A 13125-nucleotide genomic window follows, 5' to 3' on the forward strand; every position below is an offset into this window, starting at 1 on the left:
ATCCCAGGGTCCTGGGATCGAGCCCCACATTGGGCTCCCTGCTCACTGGGAAGCCTGCTTCTCCCTCTCCCACTGCCCCTGCTTGTGTTCCTGCTCTCGCTGTCTCTCTCTCTGTCAAATAAATAAATAAAATCTTTAAAACAAAACACACAAATACTTCATACCAAAATCTATGAGATGCAGCAAAAGCAATTCTAAGAGGAAAGTTCATATCCATTAGCTGCTTAAATAAAGCAGAAAATTCTCAAATATACAACCTAAGTTTACACCTCAAGAAACTAGAAAAAGAAAAATAAACAAAGCCCAAAGTTATTAAAAAGAAGGAAATAACTATATTTAATGTAGAAATAAATGAAATAGAAACTAAAAAAACAATAGAAAGATCAATGAAACTAAGAGTTGATTCATTAAAAAGATGAGCAAAACTGACAATCATTTAGCTAGACTCACCAAGAAAAAAAGAGAGAACTCAAATAAATAAAATCAAAAATGAAACAGGAAAAGTTCAATTGATACCACAGAAATACAAAGAATGATAAGAGACTATTATGTATAATCATACACCAATTGGACAACCTGGAAGAAATGGTTAAATTCCTAGAAATTTACAATCCCTAAGACTGAATCATGAATAAAAAGAAAATCTAAATAGACTGATTTCTAGTCAGGAGTTGAATCAATAATCAAAAACCTCCCAAAAACAAAAGTCCAGGACCAGATGGCCTCACTGATGAATTCTGTTAAATATCAAAGAATATTTAATACATATCCTTCACAAACTCTTTCAAAAATTAAAGAGGAGGGAAACCTCCAAATGCACTTTACGAGGCTATGATTACTCTGATACCAAAAACAGAGAAAAACACACAATGATAAAAAATTACAGGCCATGGGCGCCTGGGTGGCTCAGTTGGTTAAGCGTCTGCCTTCAGCTCAAGTCATGATCCCAGGGTCCTGGGATGGAGCCCTGCACCGGGCTCCCTGCTCAGCGGGAAGCCTGCTTCTCCCTCTCCCTCTGCTGCTCCCCCTGCTTGTGCTTTCTCTTGCTCTCTCTCCTGCTCTTTGTCAAATAAATAAAATCTTAAAAAAATATATTACAGGCCAATATTCCTGATGAATGCAGATGCAAAATTCAACAAAATATTAACAAGCCAAATTCAACAATACATTAAAAGAATCATACATCATGATCAAGTAAAATTTATACCAGAGAGGCAAGGATGGTCCAGTATATTGAAATCAATATGATACACCACATTAACAAAATGAAAGATAAAAATCATATAATCATCTCAATAAATACAGGGAAAGCATTTGACAAAATTCAATATCCATTTATGATTTTTAAAACTCCATTTTAAATATTTTATTTACTTATTTGAGAGAGAGAGAGCACAAGCAGGGAGAGAGGCAGGTAGAGGGAGCATCAGACCCCCACTGAGCAAGGAGCCCAATGGGGGACTCGATCAGAGGACCCTGAGATCATGACCTGAGCCAAAGGCAGGTGCTTAACCGACTCAGCCACCCAGGCATCTCTATGATAAAAAACTCTTAACAAAGTAGGTATAGAAGGAACAATCTAACTCAATATAATAAATGCTATATATGACAAAACCACAGCTAATATCATATTCAACAGTGAAAAGCTAAAAGCTTTCCCTCTAAGATCAGGAAGTGCCCACTCTCACCACTTTTGTTCAATATAGCATTAAAAGTTCTAACCACAACTCTGAAAAACAAACTGAGGGTTCTAGAGGGGAGGGGGTGGGGGGATGGGTTAGCCTGGTGATGGGTATTAAAGAGGGCATGTTCTGCGTGGAGCACTGGGTGTTATGCACAAACAATGAATCATGGAACACTACATCAAAAACTAATGATGTAATGTATGGTGATTAACATAACAATAAAAAATTTAAAGAAAAAAAAGCTCTAACCACAGCAAGTAGTCAAGAAAAAATTTATAAATAAATAAATAAATAAAAGGCATTCAAACTGTAAAGAAAGATGTAAAACTGTCAATATTTGCAGATGACATGATACTATTAAAACAAAAAACCCTAAACTCCAGCAAAAAAAAAAACTTTTAAAACTAATAAATGAATTCAGCAAAGTTGTGGGATACAAAATTCATATGCAAAAATTGTTGTGCTTCTACACAGTAATAACAAACTATCAGAAAGAGAAATCAAAAGAACAATCCCATTATAACTACATCAAAATGACTTGTACACTGAAAACTGTAAGTAACTGATGAAAGAAACTGAAGACACAAATAAATGGAAAGATATTTTGTGCTTATGGATTAGAAGAATATCATCAAAATGTCCATACTACCCAAAGCAATCTATTATTCAATGTAATCCTTATAAAAATTCCAATGACATTTTTCATAGAATTAGAATAAATAATTCTAACGTTTATATGGAACCATAAAAGATCCCAAATAGCCAAAGCAATCTTACAAAAGAACAAAGCCAGAGGTATCACACTGCCTGATTTCAAACTATGCTTTAAGCTATAGTGATCAAAATAGAATGGTGTTAGAATAAAAGCATACATAGATCAATAGAACAGAATAGAAAGCCCAGAAATAAACTCATACATATATGTCAATTAATTTATGACAAAAGAGGCTAGAATATACGGTGGGGAAAGGAAAGTTTCTTCAATAAATGGTTTTGGAAAATCAGACAGCTACATGCAAAAGCACTGGACCACTATCTTACACTATATACAAAAATTAACTCAAAATAGGTAAAAGATTTTGATGTAAGACATGAAATCATAAAACTCCTAGAAGAAATTATAGGCAGTAAGATATTTGATATAGGTCTTAGCGATGTTTTGTTTGTTTGTTTTTATTTAATCTGACTCAAAGGCAGGGAAACAAAAACAAAAATAAACAAATGGCACTATATCAAACTATAAAGCTTCTGCCTGGTGAAACAAAAAGGCAACCTACTGAATGGGGAAGATAAAGGGTTAACATCCAAAATATATAAACTACTCATACAACTCAAAAGCAAAGCAAAACAAAACCAAACAAAAACAATTCAATAAAAAATGGACAAAAGATCTGAATAGATATATTTCCAAGGAAGACTTGGACAGGGCCAAGAGTCACATAAATAGATGCCAAACATCACTAATCATCAGAGGAATGCAAATCAAAACCATAATGAAATATCACCCTACACCTATCACAGTGGCTCCTGTCAGAAAGACAAGATAGTAAGTGTTGTGGAGGATGTGGAGAAAAGGGAACCTTTGTGCACTGTTGGTGGCAACGTAAAACAGTACAGTCACTATGGCAAACAATATAGAGGCTCCTCAAAACAATTAAAAATAGAGCTGCCACATGATTCAGGAATTCCACTACTGGGTATCTATGTAAAAAAACAACAACAACAACAACACTAAATTGGAGAAGATATATGCATCCCTATGTTTATTATAGCATTATTTATAATAGCCAAGATATGGAAGCAATCTAAATGTTCATTAGGGGTGCCTAGGTGGCTCAGTCGGTTGAGTGTCCAACTCTTAGTTTTGGCTCAGGTCATGATCTCAGGGTTGTGACATCCAGCCACATGTGGGGCTCTACACTCAGTGGGGTGTCTGCTTGAGATTCTTTCTTACCCTCTCCCTCTGCCCACCCCCACTTTCACACTCTCTTTTTCTCTGTCTCAATAAAAATAAGTCTTCAAATATCCATCAATGGATGAATGGATAAAGAATATGTGTTATATATATGCCATGAAATAGTACTCAGACATAAAAAAATAAAATCTTGACATTTGCAACAACACATCTGGACCTTAAGGTGAAATAAATGAAGTTAGAGAGAGAAAGACAAATACTGCATGGTTTCTCTTATATGTGGAATATAAATAAAATAAAAAAAAAAAAAACAAACACAAAACCATAACCCAGACTCATGGAGACAGAGAACAGATTGGTGGTTGCCAGAGGGGAGAGGTGTTAGAGGTGGACAAAATGAGTGAAGAGGATTAAAAAGTACAAGATTCCCTTTACAAAATAAGCCATGGGGATGTAATGTACAGCACGGGGAATATAATCAATAATACTCTATTAATTTTTAAGGTGAGAGGTGCCTACTCTGGTGATCATTCCACAATGTATACAAATGTAATGTCACTGTTGCACACCTGAAACAAATATAATATTGTATGTCAATTATACCTCAATAAATTTTGAAAGAAATGGTAGAAAAATTTCAAGTGTTTTTTTAAGCAAAAATACAATTTAAAAGATTAAATTTAAAATGGGTTTTGATAAATGTATAATGACATATATCCAGTGCAGTATCATACAGAGATTCACTGCCCCCAAATTCCTCTGGGTTCTGCCTATTCAGCCCTCCCTCCTCATTAATCTCTGGCAACCACTGAGCTTTTTAGTGTCCCCAGAGTTTTCTCTTTTCCAGAATGTTGTATAGTTGGAATCATACAGTATGTAAACTTTTTAGATTGTCTTCTTTCATTTATTAATATGCGTTTATGTTTCTCTTATGTCTTTTCATGGTTTGATAGATTATTTCTATCTGAATTATATTCCATTGTTAAACATTTGTCAAAACCCAGAGAATGTATACATCCACGAATGAGCCCCAGGGACTTTGGGTGATAATGATGTGTTAATGTGGTTTCATCAGTTGTAACAAATGTACCACGGTGTTGCAGGGTATCAGTAGCAGAGAAGATTGTACATATGTAAAGGGAAGGAGTGTATAGGAACTCTACGCTTCACATTCAATTTAGCCATAAAACCTAAAACTGGTCAAAAGAAGTATATCTATTTTTAAAGTTTTTTTCAAAATTTAAATATCAATGGGCTATATACTTTCCAGTTCACTAGACAGAAAATATCTCAAAACATAATCATGAAAACATAATATAGAAAATAATAACATATAAATAGGGGCGCCTGGGTGGCTCTGTCATTAAGCATCTACCTTCGACTCTCCAAGCCTGGAGAGTAAAATACTCTCTTGGCATTTGAATGAGCTAAGAAAATACATATAAACATATGTATATATAAAACCACAAATTCACAAGTAACACTGTGAAAATCAAAACTCAATTAAATCATGTAAGTTATTTAATATTTTTAAGAAATCAAATATTTCTCATTTTCCTGAAAAGTATTTGCCAGAGTGGGAGATTCCTAATCATGCCAAAAAGAATTTTTGGAAAAACATCCCCTTTGTGAAATTTTACTTAATATACTCCACTTCTGTTGTACAGTATTTCTTTAAGATTTTTTTGGGCCTCTTGCCTGTCATGTACAACTGCCAATGGAATCTTCAAAGGGAACGCTGACTTGCTTTCCACCTATTGTTTCTAAAATCTTGCAGGAGGGTTTTAATTATTATCATCTCTGATTAGGCTGTATAAATCAAATACTTTACTTTGTCCTGACAAGATTTTTCTTCTGAAGCATATATTATATCACTGTTAATAATTACTAAAGACATTTGTTCCATAAAATATTTGTTATTTGCTTTATATAGAATTTAAATTTAATTATAATCAGACAGTTAAAAATAATCCTTCCAACATACAGATGTCTAAATAATTTACCAAAGCACTCTAATTTTAAGTTACATTTATCGAGTGTATCTATATTTCTATATTAATTCATATGAATATATATTTTACATCACTGCAAATCTTGTGCTTTTAATGACTTTTGATAGACATTAATATTTTTATCGTATTTTCCCAAAGGCAAACTAATTAATGCTATTATTTTCAGTTAGAAATATAAATTGTATTCCCTATTTTTGATGACTGAAACATAACTCTTGGGATATAATCTCTGTATGAAAGGCATAAAATGAATTGTCTGTCAAACAGTATGCATTTTTCCTGTAATGAAAATTTCCTTGACAATATCATCCATCTTCTATTGCCTGATGGGCACATAAAACTTAAGCTCCCTAACATTGTTAGATGTTATTTATCTTGAACTTGTGCTAGCTTCAGGTGTCACAGAAACTGGGCAAGAGGCCACAAAGTGCATATACAAACATAAAATTTGTATCATTATACCTATATAAGAATCTGGTGAGGTAGGTAAATATGTTAGCCTTCTCTAGAACAATGTTGCTTTTTTTGTTTGTTTGTTTGTTTTTTGTTATGAGGTGTATTGAAAAGTATGACTGTAGTCGGAATGGGATGCCAGGAAGAGAGATCCTAATTCCATTTAGCCATTATTTACTGAGTATCTAATTTTGAAAGTACTGACAGAAGGTACTTAAGATAGGAAGTCCATTTGAGCTTGTGATGAATGTACTGCTAGATATTAGAGTAGGAAAAATTGTGTGGTAATTTGTAAAACATACTTAAATATCTATACTTCTTTCCTTACTTCAAATTCTTACAGGTTGACTATGTATGTTGATTGGAATCTTCCCATTTATGAAAATAAGTTAAATAAATAAATAAATAATAAATAAGTGCCACTGTAAGATTAATAACTGACCTTAGTGCACAGATGTTATACAGGCATACCTTATTCCATTGCATTTCTTTTACTGCGCTTTGCAGTATTGCATTTGTGAGATTGAATATTTGCAGTAACTGTGAAGCAAATCTCTCAGCACCATTTTTCCAACTGCATTTGTTTCCTTTGTGTTTGTGTCCTATTTGATAATGTTTGCAATATTCCAAATATTATTATTATTATTATTACATCTGCTATGATGATCTGTGATCAACGATCTTTGATGCTACTATTGTAATTGTTTTGGGGAGCCACCAACTACACTGTTGTAAGATGCCAAACTTAATCCATGAATATGTGTATTTTGACTGTTCCACCAACCAACCATCTCCCATCTTTCTTCCTCTCCCTGGGCCTCCCTATTCCCTGAGATACAATACTGAAATTAGGTCAATTCATAATCTACAATGGCCTTTAAGTGTTCATCTGAAAGGAAGAGTTGCATGTCTCTCACTTTAAATCAAAAGCTAGAAATAATTAAGCTCAGTGAGGAAGGCACGTTGAAAGCCAAGACAGGCTAAAAGCTAGGCCTCTTGAGCCAAGCAGTTGGCCAAGCTGTGAATGCAAAGGAGAAGTTCTTGAAGGAAATCAAAAGTGCTACTCCAGTGAACCCATAAATGATAAGAAAGTGAAACAACCTTCTTGCTGATATGGAGAAAGTTTTAGTGGCCTGGAGAGATCATCAAACCAGCCATAATATTCCGTTAAGCCAAAGCCTAATACAGAGCCTAATTCAATTCTAGGAAGACTGAGGGAAGTGAGGAAGCTGCAGAAGAAAAGTTGGAACCTTCAGAGGCTGGGTCATGAGGTTTGAGGAAAGAAGCCATCCCCCTAACATTTAAGTATAAGACGAAGCAGCAAGTGCTGCTGTAGAAGCTGCAGCAGGTTATCCAGAAGACCTAGCTGAGAGAATTTATGAAGGTGTCTACACTAAACAACAGATTTTCAATGAGACAAAATAGCCTTCTATTGGAAGAAGATGCCATCTAGGACTTTCATAGCTAGAGAGGAGAAGTCAAATATTGGATTCAAAGCTTGAAAGAACAACATGGCTCTCTTGTTAGGGGCTCATGAAGCTGATGGCTTTAAGTTGAAGCCAATGCTCATTCACCATTTTGAAAATTCTAGGGCCCCAAAGAATCATGCTAAATCTATTCTGCCAATGCTCTATAAATGAAAAAACAAAGCCTGAATGACAGCACATCTGTTTAAACTACAACATAGTTTGTTGAAAATTTTAAACACACTATTGAGACCCATTGATAAAAAAAAAAAATCATTTCAAAATGTCAGTGCTCATTGACAATATAAACCTGGTCACCCAAGAGCTGTGATGAAGATGTACAATAAGATTAATGTTTTTTATTATGTTCTTTTCATGCCTGCCAACACAACATCTATTCTGCAGCCCATGGATCAAGGAGTAATTCTGACTTTCAAGTCTTATTATTTAAGAAATACGTTTGGCAATCCTATTACTGCCATAGATAGTGGTTTCTCTAATGGATATGGGCAAAGTAAACTGAAAACCTTCTGGAAAAGATTCACTATTCCAGATGCCATTAAGAGCATTCATGATTTATGGGAAGAGGCCAAAATATCAACATGAGCAGGAGTTTGGAAGAAGTTCATGGATGACTTTGAGAAGTTCAAGACTTCAGTAAAGGAAGCAACAGCAGATGTCGTGGAAATAGCAATAGAACTAGAATTAGAAGTAGAACCTAAAGATGTGACCAAATCTGCTGCAATTTCATGGTAAAACGTAAATGGGTGAGGATTGCTTTTTAGGGATGAGCAAAGAAAGTGGTTTCTTGAGATGGAAACTACTCCTGGTGAAGATGATGCGAAGATTGTTAAAATGACAACAAGGACTTAGAATACTACATAAACTTAGCTGATGAAGCAAGCAGCAGCTTTTAATTGAGAGGACTGATTCCAATTTTGGAAGAAATTCTACTATGGGTAAAATGCTATCAAACAGTATCACATGCTATAAAGAAATCATTCATGAAAAAAAGAGTCAATCTACGCAGCAAACTTCATTGTTGTCTTATTTTTAAAAATTTCCACAGCCATCCCAACTTTCAGCAACCATTACCCTGATCAGTCAGGAGCCACCAACATTGAGGCAAGATCCATGACCAAGGAAAAGATTATAAATTGCTGGAAGTGCAAATGATGGTTAGCACTTTTGGTAGTATTTTTAAATTAAGGTATCCACATCGTGTTTTAAGACATAATGCTATTAATCATTCTTTTTTTTTCTTTCATTTTTTTAATTTTTTTTAATTTTTTATTGTTATGTTAATCACCATATATTACATCATTAGTTTTTGATGTAGTGTTCCACGATTCATTGTTTGTGCATAACACCCAGTGCTCCATGCAGAATGTGCCCTCTTTAATACCCATCACCAGGCTAACCCATCCCCTCACCCTCCTCCCCTCTAGAACCCTCAGTTTGTTTTTCAGAGTCCATCATCTCTCCTGGTTCATCTCCCCTTCTGACTTACTCCCCTTCATTCTTCCTCTCCTGCTATCTTCTTTTTCTTTTCTTAAAATATGTTACGTTATTTGTGCTGTGAATTGTGCAAGACTGTTGAATCACAGATCTGTACTGCTATTAATCATTCTTAAATTTCTAAAGCCCAGCACACTTAACAGGCTGCAATATAATGTAAACATAACTTTTATATGCACTGGGAAACCAAAAACCTCATTTGACTTGCTTTAGTGAGATACTTGCTTTATTGTGGTGGTCTGGAACCGAACCCGTAATATCTCTGAAGTAGGCCTATACATTTCTCTAAAGCTGTGTTCACTTTCACATTTGATTATTGTATTTATGATTTGATATCAGCTTTGAACCCCATGATGCCATAGATTTTTCCAGCACCTGCTAGGACAATTGATTTTGCTGTCAGAATTATGAAACTACCTCTGGCATGTAAATATTTCATTCTCATTTGTACATAAACCAGATAGAAACGACTTGAACTTAACCATCTTAGTTCAGATTTTTTTTGTCTAGTTGATATTTGTGAGCTGTTTTACAATTTGGTCTTGAATTTATAAATTTGTATTCATTCTTAGAGTTAATTGACTTACTATTCTACTTCATACGATGCCAGGAGTCTTGATGCATCAGCTGCCTTATTCATCTATGTTTGTAGCCTAATTAATATAAGCTAGAGGGAAGAAATGGTAGTCAGCATGAGTCTAGAATACAAATTTTACAACAGCAAAAGTTTTGAAATAGTTCATAGAGTATATCATGAAGTAACAGATATGCATAGTTAAAATTCATTTTTCTTAACCAAGATATTCTGTAAATTGGGAGAAATTTTTAAATGTGTGAAATGTAATGACAGTTTCATTCAACAGAAATATATAATTAACATGTCAAGAATGCTGTTTATACTGGTGTTTTTGTAAAATTTAGAGACACTTGGGAGGAAGAAGGAAATGTTTATAATCACAGAGGGGTAGATAAGGCTGAAGGGTGGTTCTAGACAAGAGGAAGGGCTTGCATCACCTATATACACTACTGTCGTAGCTGTGTGGAAATACATCTAGCTGTGTGGTCTTCCCCCTCAAACTCACTGGGCAATAGTCAGTTCACCATCACTCATAGCACTCACCCACCTTGGTCAGAGGAGAAAATGTATGCCACCTTCAGAGTCCATCATGTATGAAAGCCCCTGTCCCTGTAGGATAGAGACAATGGATCATTTGACATTTTATCTCCAGCGCCTAGTATAACGTCCAGAACACAGCAGACATTCTATACAGATATTCCCATTTGATATATGCTTCTTTTCCAGAAAGGAATAAAAGTCCTAGAGCTTGATTAATATGGTGGTAAGTCTGTGCCCAAATCAGCAGCAGAGTCTCAGCACTGTCATCTAAGACACTCATTTCAATGCTCTGATTCCCTATCCTTGCTAGTCAAAACATGGTCTGTGGGTGTGCATTTCAGTGAGATCCCCAGGTCAACTGTGTGCACATGAAAGCTGGAGAAGCACTGCCTTACATCGTATGTGACAGGCTCTCTACTATACATGATCACAAACAGAGGTTGCATTTAGAGCATCTAGGTATATGAGCTCTGAAATCAGACGATTTAGGTTGGGACTTGCTTCTGCTTCCTACTAAGCAAAGAACTTTGGGGTCAGTTATTACATTTTTCTCGGCCTTGGTTTTATCACATCTACACTGGAGGCGGTGGGTAATAATAGCTTTTTCCACACAGTATTAAGTATTAAAGTAGTAATACATATGGTCCTTCTGCCATATGCTATGCATAGAATAAACACTAGTTATTACTAACTTATTTAATGCTAATAAGAGGCCTATAAATGTATACACAAAGATTTTTCTATAATTACACAATGTTCCACAATTAATCTCAATTTAAAATCATGGAACTCTCTCACCTCTAGCTGTCAGTATGATATGCAGGAATTATGTATGTAAGTACATGATTGTTGGTGGGGAGATAGGATCTCTCTCTCTCTCATCTATCTCTTTTTTTTTAAAGATTTTATTTATTTATTTGAGAGAGAGAGAATGAGAGATAGAGAGCACGAGAGGGAAGAGGGTCAGAGGGAGAAGCAGACTCCCTGCTGAGCAGGAAGCCCGATGTGGGACTCGATCCTGGGACTCCAGGATCATGACCTGAGCCGAAGGCAGTCACTTAACCAACTGAGCCACCCAGGCGCCCTCATCTATCTCTTTCTTTTCTCTCATTCCCTCCCATCTCATTTTGTTACCAGACAAACCTGAGGGGGGTCTCTATTCTACTCCTATTTATTAATTTCTTCCTCCAGACAGCCCGAAAGTGATATCTTTGGGCTTAAGGGCCTCCCTCACAGCAATAATTATATGGTTTCAGAACCCTGGCTAGATTAGCCACCGGTCATGGTAGTAAGCTGCAGCACTAAATAAAGCCCAGGCACACTGGCTAGGAATCTTGCACGGGGAGAGCCAAGGAGTACCAAATACTCCTCCCTGCCCCCTTTATTTTTAGCCAGTGCTGGAGCCACTGGCCACCATGATGTGCAACGCAATACCCTTAGGGGTCAGGAGAGCACACAACGAGAGCACAGCAAGCAGCAGATAGAAGGCCTAGGTCACTACCCTTCCACTAGCCCTGCCCTTACTCTTATGAGACAGTAGGTAATCATTCTTAAATTTCTCTTGGTGGTCTGAAACTCAGTCTTTCTGCAAAACCTTACGTCAGTGAGCTACCTTCCTGAATGATGGCTGGGGGATTGCCCCAAATGATCCATCTCCAGTCACCTGCAGACATAATATCCTGGAATCTTTATCTTGGAGAATTCTAGCCTGATCAAGTGCAAACAGGACTCAAGAGTGCACCAATTAAGACATTATGTTGTCACTGCCCCTGGCTCCTATTGATAGATCAGCCTCTCATCATATTCTGTATGGGCTTGTCAGGCCCCTTGCCTCAGACTTGGTGGCAGGAGTCCCAGAGGCCACCTGGCAGACAAATGTCTCACCCAACAGCACTTTATGTCATGATATAGTCAGTTAACAATAGTTCTCACATCGGGGGTAAAGGAGGAAGCTTTGGAATGGAGAGATGGCAGCACTTAGAAGGACAACAGAAGGACAAGCAAGCTAAAGCACAAGCCAGCCAGCACTTGGTCTGTCCCAGGAGGCCTTCCCTCATATTAGGAACCAGTTAATTAGCTAAGAAGCAGTCAGTTAAATCTGTCTGGATGTCCTCCATCATGCTTGGACCATGCTGTCCATGACACCATTTGTTTTGTTCACCAACTCTTCACTCCCTAGATGAAGGACAAAGTCTTGCCCTAGCATTCAAAAGATGGGTAGACACACGACACTCAAAGTTAGAGAGGTGAAATACCATGCAGGGCCACACAGGGGCCACACATGGTATTACCATGCAGAACCAGCAGGTGCTGTAGGAGGCCCCACAATAATAAAAAGATGTCAGTGTTCCCCACAAGAATATGTTTATTTGAAAATTCCTCAGGTTGGCCAGGAGCTGAAAAGCAGCAGCTAGCCCAATTGATATAGGGGAAGTAGCCAGGTGGGGAGCCTTTCCCACCTAATGTTGGGGATCCATAGCTAACAAGAGCAGATGAACTCAAAATTAAGTCTCTGGGGCCCTATAAGACTCAAAGATATCAAGGCAGCACATGAATTTTTAGGTCTTACAATACATACTCTCAATGGAGTTCTAAGAGAATTATAGAGCTGGGAATGTTAGCAACTGGCACTAGAAATAGAATTCATGGCAAGATTCTAGATGAGAATCCAAGAAAAGGAAACATTCTTTTTGTTTTGTTTATTGGTATTTTTGTTTTTAATGTCCATCATCCAGTTACCCAATCCTGCCACCCCTTCCCCTCCAGCAACCCTCTGTTTGTTTCCTATGATTAAGAGTCTCTTATGGTTTGTCTCCTTGTCTGGTTTCGCCTTGTTTCATTTTTTCCCTCTCTTCCCCTCTGATCCTCTGTTTTGCTTCTTAAATTCCACATATGAGTGAGATCAGATGATAATTGTCTTTCTCTGATTGACTTATTTCACTTGGCATAATACCCTCTA

The sequence above is a fragment of the Callorhinus ursinus genome, unplaced genomic scaffold (assembly GCF_003265705.2).
Source record: "Callorhinus ursinus isolate GAN/ISIS: 27379988/994484 unplaced genomic scaffold, GSC_fseal_2.0 scaffold17, whole genome shotgun sequence".
Classification (NCBI taxonomy): Eukaryota; Metazoa; Chordata; class Mammalia; order Carnivora; family Otariidae; genus Callorhinus; species Callorhinus ursinus.